Here is a 13660-nt window from a genome sequence, read left to right as displayed (position 1 = left end):
GTAAATGACTCATATTATTAAGTATATAAATTGGTAAATTTTTGTGTGGATCGTGAATAAAAGGTTCCAAGTATATTTTCAATATATATATTAAAGATACATTATTTATGTACTAAATATACATTATTTGATTATATATAAAATAATATACATTCAATATACTAAAATAATGTAACTTTAGTATATTAAAAATGTATATTTTATTTATGATCCACATAATAGTCCATGGAATAATGATTGATGTGTGATAGTTGCTGCGTGGGCGAGATTGACATAAGTATAAGAAATTATGTATCACGGATTCACGGGTGTAGATGTATAAAGGGTGTTATTGCAAAATTGTTACGAAATTAATCATCAAAATATTAAAAGTTAATATATAAAATGGTCTATTGACTATTTTATAATTATTAAATTGGTCTTCAATTAATAATTATTCTAAAATGGTCTTTGTTTATGGAATTTTTTTACTTATTTTAGTCTGTACAGAAAGACTAAATTAAACAAAATTTCACAATCGAAGGACCATTTTAAGTAAATTGATAGTCGATGATTATTTTGAGAATTATGACATAATCAAGAAACTATTTTAGATATTGTCGAAATGATGGTGTTTGATAAGTGTTGTACGTGAATGGTGGAGCTCTCATGAACGTGATCTTTGATTACAAAATTCTAGGGACTAATCCACTATAAAAAGGGACCTTGTAATACTATGATATTCGACGTTTGAGAAACCTGTCTAAGAGAATTTAAAATTCAATCCTTACCTACAAGGAAACTTCAAGGTGCATAACAAAAGCATATTCGGAGTAGCAACTCCACATATGACTCTAACAAGCAAAATTGGAAATTCAAGTTTGTGACAATTTGTGTAATCTGTAAGATTAGCTCAAATTGTACTGTATTATTCTTCAGAAAGTGGTTTACAAGATTAAGGTTTGAATATGTAGGAGTTCTAGCATTGCTTAATTTCAATAAAAACATGTGTCCATTGAAAGACAAGACATCATTCTAAATTCCCTCCCAAGGGAATGCCTTTAGCAGCTCTATCTTCCAACAAGTGTGAGGGCTTGAAGAAGTTACCATAGGCCTCGTACCAACTCTTTAGCCTTGAATATATGTACTTTGGTCCAATTGAATCTGCCCAGAACATTATACCTCCACTGCAACCAACAAAACAAGAAGCTCAATTTTCATCCATTTAACCAAACCAGATGGAAGAAATATAACTAACATTATTGCCTTCACTTTCTGTCTTATTTTTACACCACACAGATAAAGGAAATTGTTGGGCAGAGCCCAGAAAAGGCAAAGCCTAGCACCTGGTGGCTGAGAGATTGTTGGACGGAAGCCGGTAAAGGAACTAAAGGGCCAATTCCAACCCGGTGGCTGAGGGATTATTGAGCGGAGGCCGGTAAAGGGACTAAAGGGCCAAATCCAGCACCCGGTGGCTGAGGGATTGTTGGGCGAAGGCCGGTAAAGGGACTAAAGGACCAAGTCCAGCACCCAACGTCTCGAAAATGTGTGGTGGTATAAAGAATTAAAGTTGTGCCTTTGCTACTAACTATAGCTTTTGGCATAAGCGGTAAGCGCTTGATCTAGCAAGTGGTATCAGAGCCAGGTCACGAGTCAAAGTAGTTTAAGTCGATAGTGAAACTACACATTTGTATTAGTGAAGCTAAGGTTGTAAAAGAGAATAATCCCATTGGTATAACAAACTTGCAAATTGAAGAGTTGAATATAGTTCATACGTTTCTGAAGGGAATTTCATCCCATGGACAGAAGCAATATCCAGGTCTGAAGCTCTGACAACTATTCCTTCTTCAATAACCCGGCACGCCTCATTTATGACCGGAAAGAACATCATCTCCAAGATATCTTGGTCTGTTACAGATATCGGCTGCAAATGGCGTTAAGACAAGCATGTAAAGAGGTCTTATTCAATGATTCGCGACTGAGAAAATGTGAAGAGAGTTGTTGAACTGCGTTATACCTTTCCTCTGGGCATAACTTTTGTAAACCGTCGAGATTCTTCCACAATTTGCAAGACGGATGTATCGGGTTCTGGCTTCTTTCCCTTCACATATAGGTAGAAACCTTTTCCATCCTTCTTACCTAGAATGTCAAAGTTAATGATTCCTCTTTCTCCTTGCTTTTGGAAGATTTTATCAAATGATTGTTTCTTGGAAGGAAAAAATAGATCGACTACTTACCTGTGCGTCCATTTTCAATCATAAGTTGAACTAAAGGAGACTGGAAAGTGCGATTAGGAAACGCAGCAACAAATTGTCCTACTCCAGCTAGAAATATGCTATATCCTGACAAATCAAAAAGCCTGCAAATTCAATGGGAATTTAAAAAATTCATTAGAGAAGTTAATGGCAAGTTGAGGATCATGCAGAAATAGCTGCAGATTGCTTACTGAAAAGGGCCTATCCGCATGCCGAATTCAGTGATCACTCGATCAATTCTGAATATATCAACCCCCAAATTCGCTAACAAATCTGCTCCTTGCATATATGGGAAGAAGGTTCGGTTGACAGCAAACCCAATGCAGTTCTTAACCACTATAGGAATTTTCTTCAGGACTTTTGAAAATTTCAAAACATCAAGTATTACTTGATTAGAAGTGGTTTCCGATCGCACGATTTCCAAGAGAGGCATGACATGAGCAGGACTAAGAAAAGGAGAAAAATACCATCAATAGATAAAATCTTCTAAATGTACATAGATATGATGAGAAAACTTTTCTTACCTGAATAAGTGTGTTCCCAGAATACGATCTTGGGAATTTGTCCTTGCTCCGATTTCATTAAGATCAATAGTGGATGTATTTGATGCCAAGATACAATGAGGAGGACAGATCTTCTCAATTTCTTCAAAAACTGATTGTTTCAATTCTCGGTCTTCATATACAGCCTGACAGCAAGAAATAATGATAGCAATAAGTAGAGAAAGCCTTTAACACAATCCAATATTATGAAGTATAAGGTTTAGAGAACTCATACATGTCTACAATGAGCAACATTCAAAGTGTAAGATGTTAATGGCTTTAGCACAGTATTTAGGTCATGTTATTTAGGGCAACACAAAAAAGTGTAAGATGCTAAGGGCTCGTTTACTAACTGGAAAATTTCTCCTGGAGAACAGAAAACAGAAAACATGTTTACTAGCACAGTTTTCCATTTTGAAAACAGGAAACGATTTTCCAGTTTTCAGAAAACTAGAAAACTATTAAAGATTGCAATAATTGTTTACCTCTATGACCATATCCACATTTTTGAAATCTTCATAGTCTGTAACACCTTTTAGAAGGGACAATGCTTTCTTCACTTGGTCCAACTGTAGCTCACCTCTTGTTACTAGGCCATTTAGATTAACTGAATAACACAAGACATGCTATCTTCTTGAGATGATAATCAACATATTACCAATATTCTCAAAAGTCATATCCAGGGAGGGAGTACTAACCTTCAATTGATTTCATGGCCTTCTGAACAGATTCATAATTGACTTCTTTAAGTATGACATGTATATTGCTGACGATTAGAGCTGTAGCAATGCCAGTACCCATTAAACCACCACCAATTACAGCAACTTTTTCTACTTTTTGGGGTTTAAGCTGGCTATTGGTAACACCGGGAACCTGCACACATAACAGGACTTTGGGATCGGTTGAAAGAATAGTTCTGTAGAATAGACTCTACGTTTAAGCACCAGACACCGCCTAAGAATGCATATTTTGATATCGAGAAAGACAATTGTACCTTTGAAGTTGCACGTTCAGCAAAATAGACATGAAGAAGACCTCTACAAGGTTTCGACAGTACTAGTTCTCTCGATACCTCTCGTTCCTGCAAGTCTTAAAGTGAAATAATTGTTAACTTTTTGTTAACAAACACGAAGACATATACCCATCAACTAAAGGATGTATTTATAGAAAGCTTCACCTTCAATACACCTGAAAGTCCTCCAGAAATAATCCCTTCTTCAATAACATCAAGACATGCTATGTAATGAGGAAACTTTGGATGTGTCTTCATCGCATGTTGTCTTGCAGTTTTCAGAATCTCAGAAGATTTATGGATGGGTTCAAGTTTATCGGTCTTCTGAAGAGTATTGATGTGAGATTTTCTCCCTTCTGCAATATCAAGTGCCCAGAGACGAGAAGCAACTAAGAGCTCCTCAGAAGATACAACAGCATCAATAAGGCCAAGTTCCTTTCCTTCTTCAGAAGTTATACTCTTGGTTGTCTAAAAATGCAGTTGCAGATAGGTAAGTTACCATCATCAGATCAACTAGAAGTATCTGTTCTGGCATTAAAATTCAAAAGTCTTACCATCAATAACTCGACAGCTTTCGATACCCCCAACAAGTCTGGGAAGACGCTGAGTGCCTTATAACATACAAACAAAAATCTAAGTTTCTATGCAAAAGATTGCATATGAACTAAAACTAACACTGAACACGTCAAAGGATGTCGAATTGATAACAAGCCAAGCAGTACCTCCACAACCAGGAATTATTCCAAACTTCAGCTCAGGTAAGGCAAGTTCAGATCTTGGAGTTGCAATTCTAGCACTGCATCCCTATATGGAATTAACAAATGAATCTCATAAAACTCGGAAGCTCTTGAATTTGGTAGATTCCATTCGAGAATTAAAGTTGATACTAGAAACAAACCATAGCCAATTCCAAGCCCCCACCAAGCGCAAATCCATGAATGGCAGCAACAGTAGGCTTTTTGGCATCTAGACAAACAAAATGTGAGAAAAATGACCCAAAAAATTTCATAAAAAATATGTAATTGCACCAAACATATTACTTTCTATTGTGTTCATTATTAGGTCAACTGAAGAATCTGGCAGATATGAGATATCCCCTGGTAGATCAAAAAAGATAAAAAGGAAAGTTAATGTTCAATCCAAAGTTAATTATATGTTATGAACAAGCAATGTAACTGCAACTACCTGTCTTGTGAATTTTCCGCATAATATCAATGTCAAGACCACCACAAAATTTGCCACCAATGCCTGTAAAGGATAAACTACAAAATTAGCAACAAAACAGAGGCCAATAACATGTAAAACATAGGAAAACTTTTCTAATCTCTCACAAAAGATACATAGCAAGGTTGGCATAAAGTCGAATGGCAATTGTAGCAGCAATATCCATTATGTTGAAAATACTAAATTTTCATTTCTTTCTTATCAGAAATAAGCATTGTGACAACAAAGAAATGTTCGCATTTTTTCATTTTTACATCTACAAAGCTTCTGTGTATGAGTATTACACTGTAACAAGTACGGCTTAACACTCACCAGTCAAGACTACTCCTTTGACATCATCCCTTTCCATTGCTTCTTGATAACATTGCTTCAATTCGGCAATCACTGTCACCCACCATTAATTGTTAATGCCACAATCATCACAAAATTAGATAGTTCAAGATATCCATATATATAATTGCATTTACAAATCCTAAACATCTAGCAATAATTTTTTTTAAAAAAAACACACACACACACGGAGAAAACCAGGAACTAAAGTAACAGGTGAGAATGGAGTACCGGTTGGGCCATTTTAGCTCGACTTTATCAAATATCAGAAGAGTCATCTTCTTTGAGGTTGAAAGGCAGAAGGTGTTTGATAAAGTGTATGATAGAAATTCAAATCTTGTATACTAAAACTAAGTAATAGAAGAGCATATATATGACGAGCTTGATGAAAAAAATCCCCTTGCCGTTAATCCAACGTAAATTGGCGCCTATTTGTCGCATGAATTTTTTACTTTTTAACCATCTAAGCGGATAAGGGTAAAATATATACTATATATTATAATCAAATAATTAATGATTATTTTTATTAAAGACGGATAAGAGTAACAAAGGAGTTTTGTGAAAATCCGGAGGAGTGTAAGCTTGGTGCAGAAGCACTCAAAGTAGTATTAGTGCAGGCTTGATGTTTAAGACACTAAACAAGAAGTTGCAGAAGTGTTGAGTCGATGAACTAATACTTGGTTGTTCACTATTGTATCTGAGTGATGGATATAATGAATTCCTCCGAGAGATAGAATAGAGTGGAGTAGAATGATTACATTTCTTTCGAACCATTATAAAATTCTTGCTCACTACTTAACTTTATTTTATTGCTTTACGTACTGTTTTTGTTTTTTTTTTTTTCTCCAATCATCTGCAGACTTATTTTATTTTTTCTCCAATATTCTAACATCAAACTCTTATGTACATTTATTCCGCAGTGCACCATATTTTATTTTAGAATATTTTCAAGCCTAAATATCTTCTATACTTCATTTATTTTTATAAGAGCTTAATCTTTATTGTTGTGATAAAAGTTTGAAAAGTTTATTCATCCCCACTCTCCAGACTTTTCACCACCCTATCAGGTCTAACACATTTGTATATTATTATCTTTGATTTACGCTTTGGAAACTTGCATAATAACCCTAGTCGGTAAAGGACTAAAATGAGGTAAATAAGTCTTAGTTCATAACTGAGTAGTTCAAATCGAGAAGGTCAATAAGCTGTTCCCACAAGGAGTCTATGAAGACCATGTGCTCTGTTTTCCTTAATAAAACAAAAAATCAATGCTGAAAGATTATGTCTAAAGACTAGTATTAATGTTTGTAAAATCATGTGCGACGAATTCGACCTAAAGAGTGTTTGTAATTCTTTCTATTTAGCTTCAATCAGTAACATTCTTATTAGTTGGATGCGTTTTGTATATAAATGTACAAAGATAATTTTTTGAGTACTATTGACTCTGTTATAATGCACTATCTGTTCATAACTATTTTCCAAGCACAAAGAAAAAGTTTTTCAAATAAATGGGGTGATATTTTGTTTACTATGAAACTTGGGAACAAAGTATCACATGATAGGATCATTTTGCCCTTATAAAACATTCTTAATTACCTTAGACCAAAATGTTTATAATAAATTTTATTATATTAAGGACGAGCCAATAACTCGAAGGCGTTAATAAAATATATAATTATAATATTTTAGTTTATGATATTGTATTTTATAAATAATAATTTTTTTAATTAAAAATCACTATTACTTTTAAGCAAAAACTTGTGTAAGACCGTCTTACGGATCCTTGTCCGTGAAACGGTTGGGTCAAAGAAGAAACTTTAATACTTATACTGAAAAATGTAATACTAATCAGAAATAAAGTGTTTATTACTTATATGAAATACTGTAGTACTTTTGAAGAAAAAATGTAATACTTTTACATTTTGATTTTAAAAAGTATTACATTTTTTCTCATAAGTATTACACTTTCTCTTATAAGTAACAAACACTTGCCAACATTACTTATAAAAGAAAGTGTAATACTTTTGATGAAAAAGTATAATATTTTACATCAACACGTAAGTATTAGAGCCAGGGCAGTATTTTAAGTTTTTGTGGCCTTGTTCTGGTAAATAAATGTGACCCTACCAAAATCACAATTTTTAAAATCAATAATGCAAGTTTTGAACCTTTGACCTCCAAATTAAAATACAATAAATACACATTCTTACCATCTCTTCATGAAACCTTTTAAATTTAATTAAATTTATAGTATGTGTTCAAATATAATTTCTCAACCTAATGAAGCACAAAGAGTCAACAACACCCCTACTTAGGCTCGATCTCATGACCTTCCACATGAGAAAAATCACTACATGCCATCTGAACACAAAGTGCTTGGCACACAAGTGTGAGCCTTAGTTTTATTAATTATCATTATCATTATGCATGTAGGGACATTTTAATCTTTAGACTCATTATTTCTTATTATTTTAATTTTTAATAACTTTTTTTTTTATATAAAATTTCAAGTCTATTCATCTCAAATATTTTCTGCGAACTAATAATAATAATGTGTATAAAAGTCATACAAGTAGACAAGTAGTACGGTACCCTATTGTCCTATTAATCAAATGGGGCTATGAAAGGTACGTGGAAAAGAGAGTGGGGAAGGGTAATAGTATAGTATTACACTATTACCCCCGTGGCCATGTGATGATATAAACACGCGCACAAACCGTTAAATTGTTAATATGTGTATAAAAATAAAACAAGCACCGTGTCCTATATTAATAAAAGACAGAAATTTGTGTGAGACCGTCTCACGGATCTTTGTCCGTGAGATGGATTAGGTCAAGATGAAATGTAATATTTAGTATTACATTTACGTATTATATTCACCTGACCGGTCTTACGAATAAAGATTCGTGAGACGGTCTCACACAAGTGTGGCCTTTAATAAAATTGAAAGAGATGGTGGAGGACTCAACTAAGTTGATTAGGGTTGTTAGCTTGGTAACTATATTGTTATAAGTTTGACTCTCAATTGGTGTTTTTAATTTGAATCAGTCAGTTATATGCAACTTAAATTAGTTTACTATTCTTTCAAAAAAAAAATAGTTTACTTTGTTGTGGCCTTTTATCAGCTAAGATAGATTTACTCCTTACTTTAAAAAGAAATAAAATTGAGAGAGACTCGGTGAACGACTCAACAAAGTTGATTAGAGTTGTTAGCTTGGTAACTATATTATTATAAATAAGTTTGACTCTCAGCTCAATTGGTGTTTTTAATTTGAATCAGTCAGCTATTTGTAACTTCAATTGGTTTACTTTGTTGTGGTCCTTTGTCGGTTAAAAAATGAGAGACTCGGTAGTTAGGGGTTACGTTGGGAGGTGGGGGGAGGGGGATAGTATAGTATTACATACCAGATAGTGTCAATGCATTTACTGGTGGATTGGAGAGAGTAATCACAGCAATGCCATCATCACTTCCAATCTCCATTGCCACTGGGGTGCTGTCGTTGCTTCCCATTTCTCGATCTCAAACTCCTGCACTTATAATTCTATCTTTTTCAGAATTACGTACAGTACAATTTTGACAGTTTTACCGCTAATACTATTTACATAAATATAACTATATTGCAAAAAGAAAAAAAAAAAAAAAAGAATGAATAAAGATGCATGTTAAACTCACAAAATATATTGGAAATTTGAAGCCAAATCTGATGAAAGTGAGAGAATTGTGCTTGAAGGTATATGGCCAAACTGCATGGGATATGCCAATTTATAGGCATACGCACCAACTTTTACAACTATATTTTATTACATCTATGCCTATGTGTCAATTTGCTGACATCTACTATTTTTTTGTATTAAATTGAATAGTCTTTTTTTTTTTTTTTCTTTTGAGTTGCTGACATCTACTATTAATATTCCACAGCCGCTTGACTGAGTAATATAATTTTGAAAATACAAATTATTCATTTATTCTTGGTGGCTGCTCAAGAAGTTGGACTAGTTGCTCCTTCAACTCGGAGCGGATTCTAGGGGACGGACAGAGCCCCACCTTGCGGTTGGAAGGTGTTTGTTGTTGGGACGGATTTAGACTGAAAGGATGATGATCAGTGACGGACTCAGAAATTTTTTTCAGTGGGGGCAAAACGCATTAAAACAAAACAGATAGTTTGATAAAACATAAAACAATTAAAAGTATAGCCATAAATATTGTTGGATATTGACGAAAAATAAAACACATCAAAATTTTATAAAAAATATTCATAACAAAATATGAAACATAATTAATTTGATAAACTAATTCAAATAAAAAATACATTATAAACGCATCTCATTATTAATATAAAAGAAAGTTATATATATGTGTGTAAATCTCACAATTAATACGAAGTATTAATTTAAGTCATAAAAAATATAACATACATGCGTCGCAAGGATTAAATCTACAAACACACTAAAGAAAGATTCAAACCCTAGCCTCTTAGAAAGATAGTACATGTACCTTACCACCTAGTCTAACCATCTCATTTTAAATTTTATCTATTTTATTATACTTATACTAAAACTTGTACTATATATACATATATACATACAGTGGTTATATATGGGGTGGGGGTGGGGTGAGGGGGGGCACTGTCTCCACAGCCCCCATGCTGGGTCCGCCCCTAATGATGATGTGGTAAATACGCCGGTATATGCAAGTAACTAATATATGTAGGTATGTGAGCTCAGACAGTAGGTTGGAAGGTCCCGAACTTAAATGTAATCTACATCTACAATTCTAATAAAAGCCAATAATGTTAGGCTGGAACAAAAAAATGTCGGTAGTATTGTTTCTTAAAATGAATTATTCATATTATTTTGATTTTAGTATTTTTTTAATGATTTTCCTTATTTACCCTTTATCATATTATTTTTTTCCCTTAAATAATCTAAACTCCGTTAGTATAAACTTTAGTAACGGAATATTTCGTTAACTATTTATTATTTTTAACTTACTCATTAATTTCTATAAGAAAAAGTCTTAGGTTCGAACCTCATCCCAATTAGAGTTGGCATAATTGTTAAACATATACAACGAATATGTTAAAATGTATTTTAAAAATATATAATATGAAATTTAACATAAACTTTGGTCAAATAATTAGTCCAACTAAATACATAACATTCAAATTTAAGCATCAAAGACTATAAATCAAGAACTTTAAAAATCATTTGATTTTTATGCATTTAAAAAAAAAAAAATAGGTTAAGTTTGTTTTTCCGTTTAATTAAGTTTCTTTTGATTATTTAGATCATGAACAAAACTTAATATTTCAATTATACTTTTGCATTATTGTTATGATTTAGGTTGTTATGGTATCAAAAAAATTTTTTTTGTATGTATTTTTATAATGGTACAATTGTACATTACTTTACAAATATTATACTATTTTTTTATTGGACAAAATTATTTTTACATCATTGTCAGACCAGCGCGACCTAACTACAAAGTTGTTGATCATAAATACAATTGCACATGGACTCTAAAACGATAAGATCATTTTCCAAAGAATTGACAACGTTGATATCACACTGGCTCCAATTGAACAAGTTTACACATCAGAATTTTATCAAGGCATGAAAAATTCTAAAAAAAATTGTAAGTTAATTTTTATTATATCATTATAACAATATCTATTGTAACTATATATTTGAATTATTTATTATCATCCTCTATTGATGGGAATTGTAACAATTGTCATTTGACAAACTCTCAAAATAATTTGTATCAACAACGATGTAAATTAAAAAAAATCAATGAAAAGTATGTACGCCACTTTATTACTCTTATTAAATTATAAATAAATTAGTAGCTACAACAGTAAATAATACATGTACATTTAATTAATTTAGAATTAGATGTCTATAATGCCTTTATTTAAAAAAATTATTCATTATAAAAAAATTAAAAGGGATATAATTTCATTAGTTTTATATTATCTTTATTTTCTACAATTCAAAGATTCATTACCTTCAAATTTATTAATTTATTATATTAACTACATTGTCCATTGTCTTATTTTTACATTATCTTGTAGTTAAATATTAAAGTTGTAATACAAAATATGTTATATATATATATATATATATATATATATATATATATATATATATATATTTATTTATTTATTTATTTATTTATTTATTTATTTATTTATTTATTTATTTATTTATTTATTTATTTATTTATCAAGTATTTTATACAAATATAATAAATAATAATATTTTGTTAAATACTTTCACATGATACCCTAACCTACGACACACATCTCAGAACACATGAAACATGTAGGGAAAAAACTACCACTCCCAAATATCAGTAGATGCTTGTAAGATAAAGAGTAAATAGTACAATTAAGATCTCATAATATACACAACAAGACAAATCTAAATCTTCCTACACCATAATCTTATTGCATGGTGAATCCATCTATGCTATCACCAGTAACCCAATTATACATGACACACTACTAATAAAAAAAAAAAAAGAAAAAAAAAAGATGACACGTACTGAAGATGAAGACAATGACAATGCTACCCAAAAGAGAATAAAGAAGAATTAGAGAAATTTAAACCAAAAGTAGTATTTTTTTAGACTATCGTTTTTAGACTAAGTATTTAGACTAGCGTTATTACAAAGTTGCAAACATTTATTTTAGTGGAAATATAATCAATCTCTCATATATTATCTTGCATTTATATTGTTAGGAACACTTGTATTAGGATTTTGATGATACCAATGTAACCTAGAATGTAGATCCCTAACCTTTGTTATTTGTTAATCGCTACTTTCGTCCTAGACGAGAGTTGCCCATAACTCACACTGTAATTCGTGTTAAGCTAGTCAAACACACGAAAATGAGTTATGCTTAGATGTTAGGGCTATCAAGACGAAAGAAGGTTCAAGAAACGAAGCATGAAGCGTCCTCAACGAAAGTTAATCGGGAGTTGTCATCTACCACGAAGAGACAGTCTTATTTATGGCAACCCTTCAAAACATTCTTCGTTTTCAATAACAAGAAGAATGTCTTCACTGTCTGATTTGACAACATCCAAGGAACAAAAAGGACCTCAACATATGGGACACGCATACCAAGGAGCATTAAATGAAGTTGTACTATTCTAGAGCTAAAAGACAAAACCCTAAGGCTATCTATGCCATCAACGGCTACAAGGTACAAAATCCATTAATGGAGTATTTAATGTGGGAAGCTCCCAGGTCCTTACCCACTGGATATTAGGTTTGAAAATTTCATCTCCCTCCAACGGATGGAATTTTCCTCACCTATATAAACCCACCTTCATCAACTAAGAAGGTGCTGGTTCTTTTCACTCGATCTAACCTCTAAGCAAAAGCTCTTAAAACTCCTCAGTTCTCATCAGGCTTTTGCGAACTAGTGTTAAGGTGTTAAGATATTTCAAGAAGTCCATTGATCCTCATTTTACACCTTGAAGAAGTCTTGCAGCTTATACGAAGCAACCATCTTTAATCAGTCAAGACTTCATCACGTTGGAGAAATCAGAATTCATTTTCTACCAACCTCAACTCTGAAGAAGAAGTTGATAGAGGCGGAGTAAACTCGTGGAGTTGAAAAACCTGCAGGAAGCTGTCCAGCTTAGTGATCAAGGAAGCTTCTTGTGTATTTGTACTAACGAGTGATAGTGCAAACCTTCCATAAGTTGTGGAAGAAGAGTGGAGTAGGCAAAGTTGGTCGAACCACTATAAAATCTCTCATCTCCTTATATCTTTATTTACTTTATCTATTTTCTGCATCATATCATCTTTCACACTCAATGCGAAAGTTTCCCTAATAACGTCAAAACCGTGCAAAGCAAGTAAACGAATTTAGTATTTCCGCTGCGCCAAAACACCAAAAGGTTGTTATTCGGCAAAACACGAAAAGAGTCTATTCACACCCCCCCCCCCTTCTAGACTCTCGCTATAACTCTACCGGGACCAACATATATACTTTAAATAAACAAATTCAATATTTAGTTACTTATGCATGAACATCTCCGATATAATATTGCATTGATATACTTTGAAATACTAATTAAGTATTTTCGAACTCTGTGTGGTGCATATGTATACCTAATGGTGTATGCTGCATTGACCGCACAGGAAGACCTGTTCTCATAGGAACCTGACCATATATATATATATATATATATATATATATATATATATATATATATATATATAATATCTTTTTTCACCAAAAAACAAATAATAATATATCTTTCATTGATCAAAAGCTATTGTTTGTTTCCATCCTTAGGAT

At 32.4% G+C, this 13660-nt stretch overlaps 1 pseudogene; it reads right to left on the bottom strand.

The window, feature by feature from the left end:
- Window positions 1–887: 887 nt before the first annotated feature.
- On the bottom strand, window positions 888–9112 carry LOC109178710 (annotated as a pseudogene).
- Between the last annotated feature and the right edge of the window lie 4548 nt (window positions 9113–13660).

This window comes from Ipomoea nil, unplaced genomic scaffold, assembly GCF_001879475.1.
Source record: "Ipomoea nil cultivar Tokyo-kokei standard unplaced genomic scaffold, Asagao_1.1 scaffold0865, whole genome shotgun sequence".
Lineage (NCBI taxonomy): Eukaryota > Viridiplantae > Streptophyta > Magnoliopsida > Solanales > Convolvulaceae > Ipomoea > Ipomoea nil.
The sequence above is the reverse complement of the archived record's forward strand: the minus strand, read 5'-3'. Positions and strand labels throughout refer to the sequence as shown.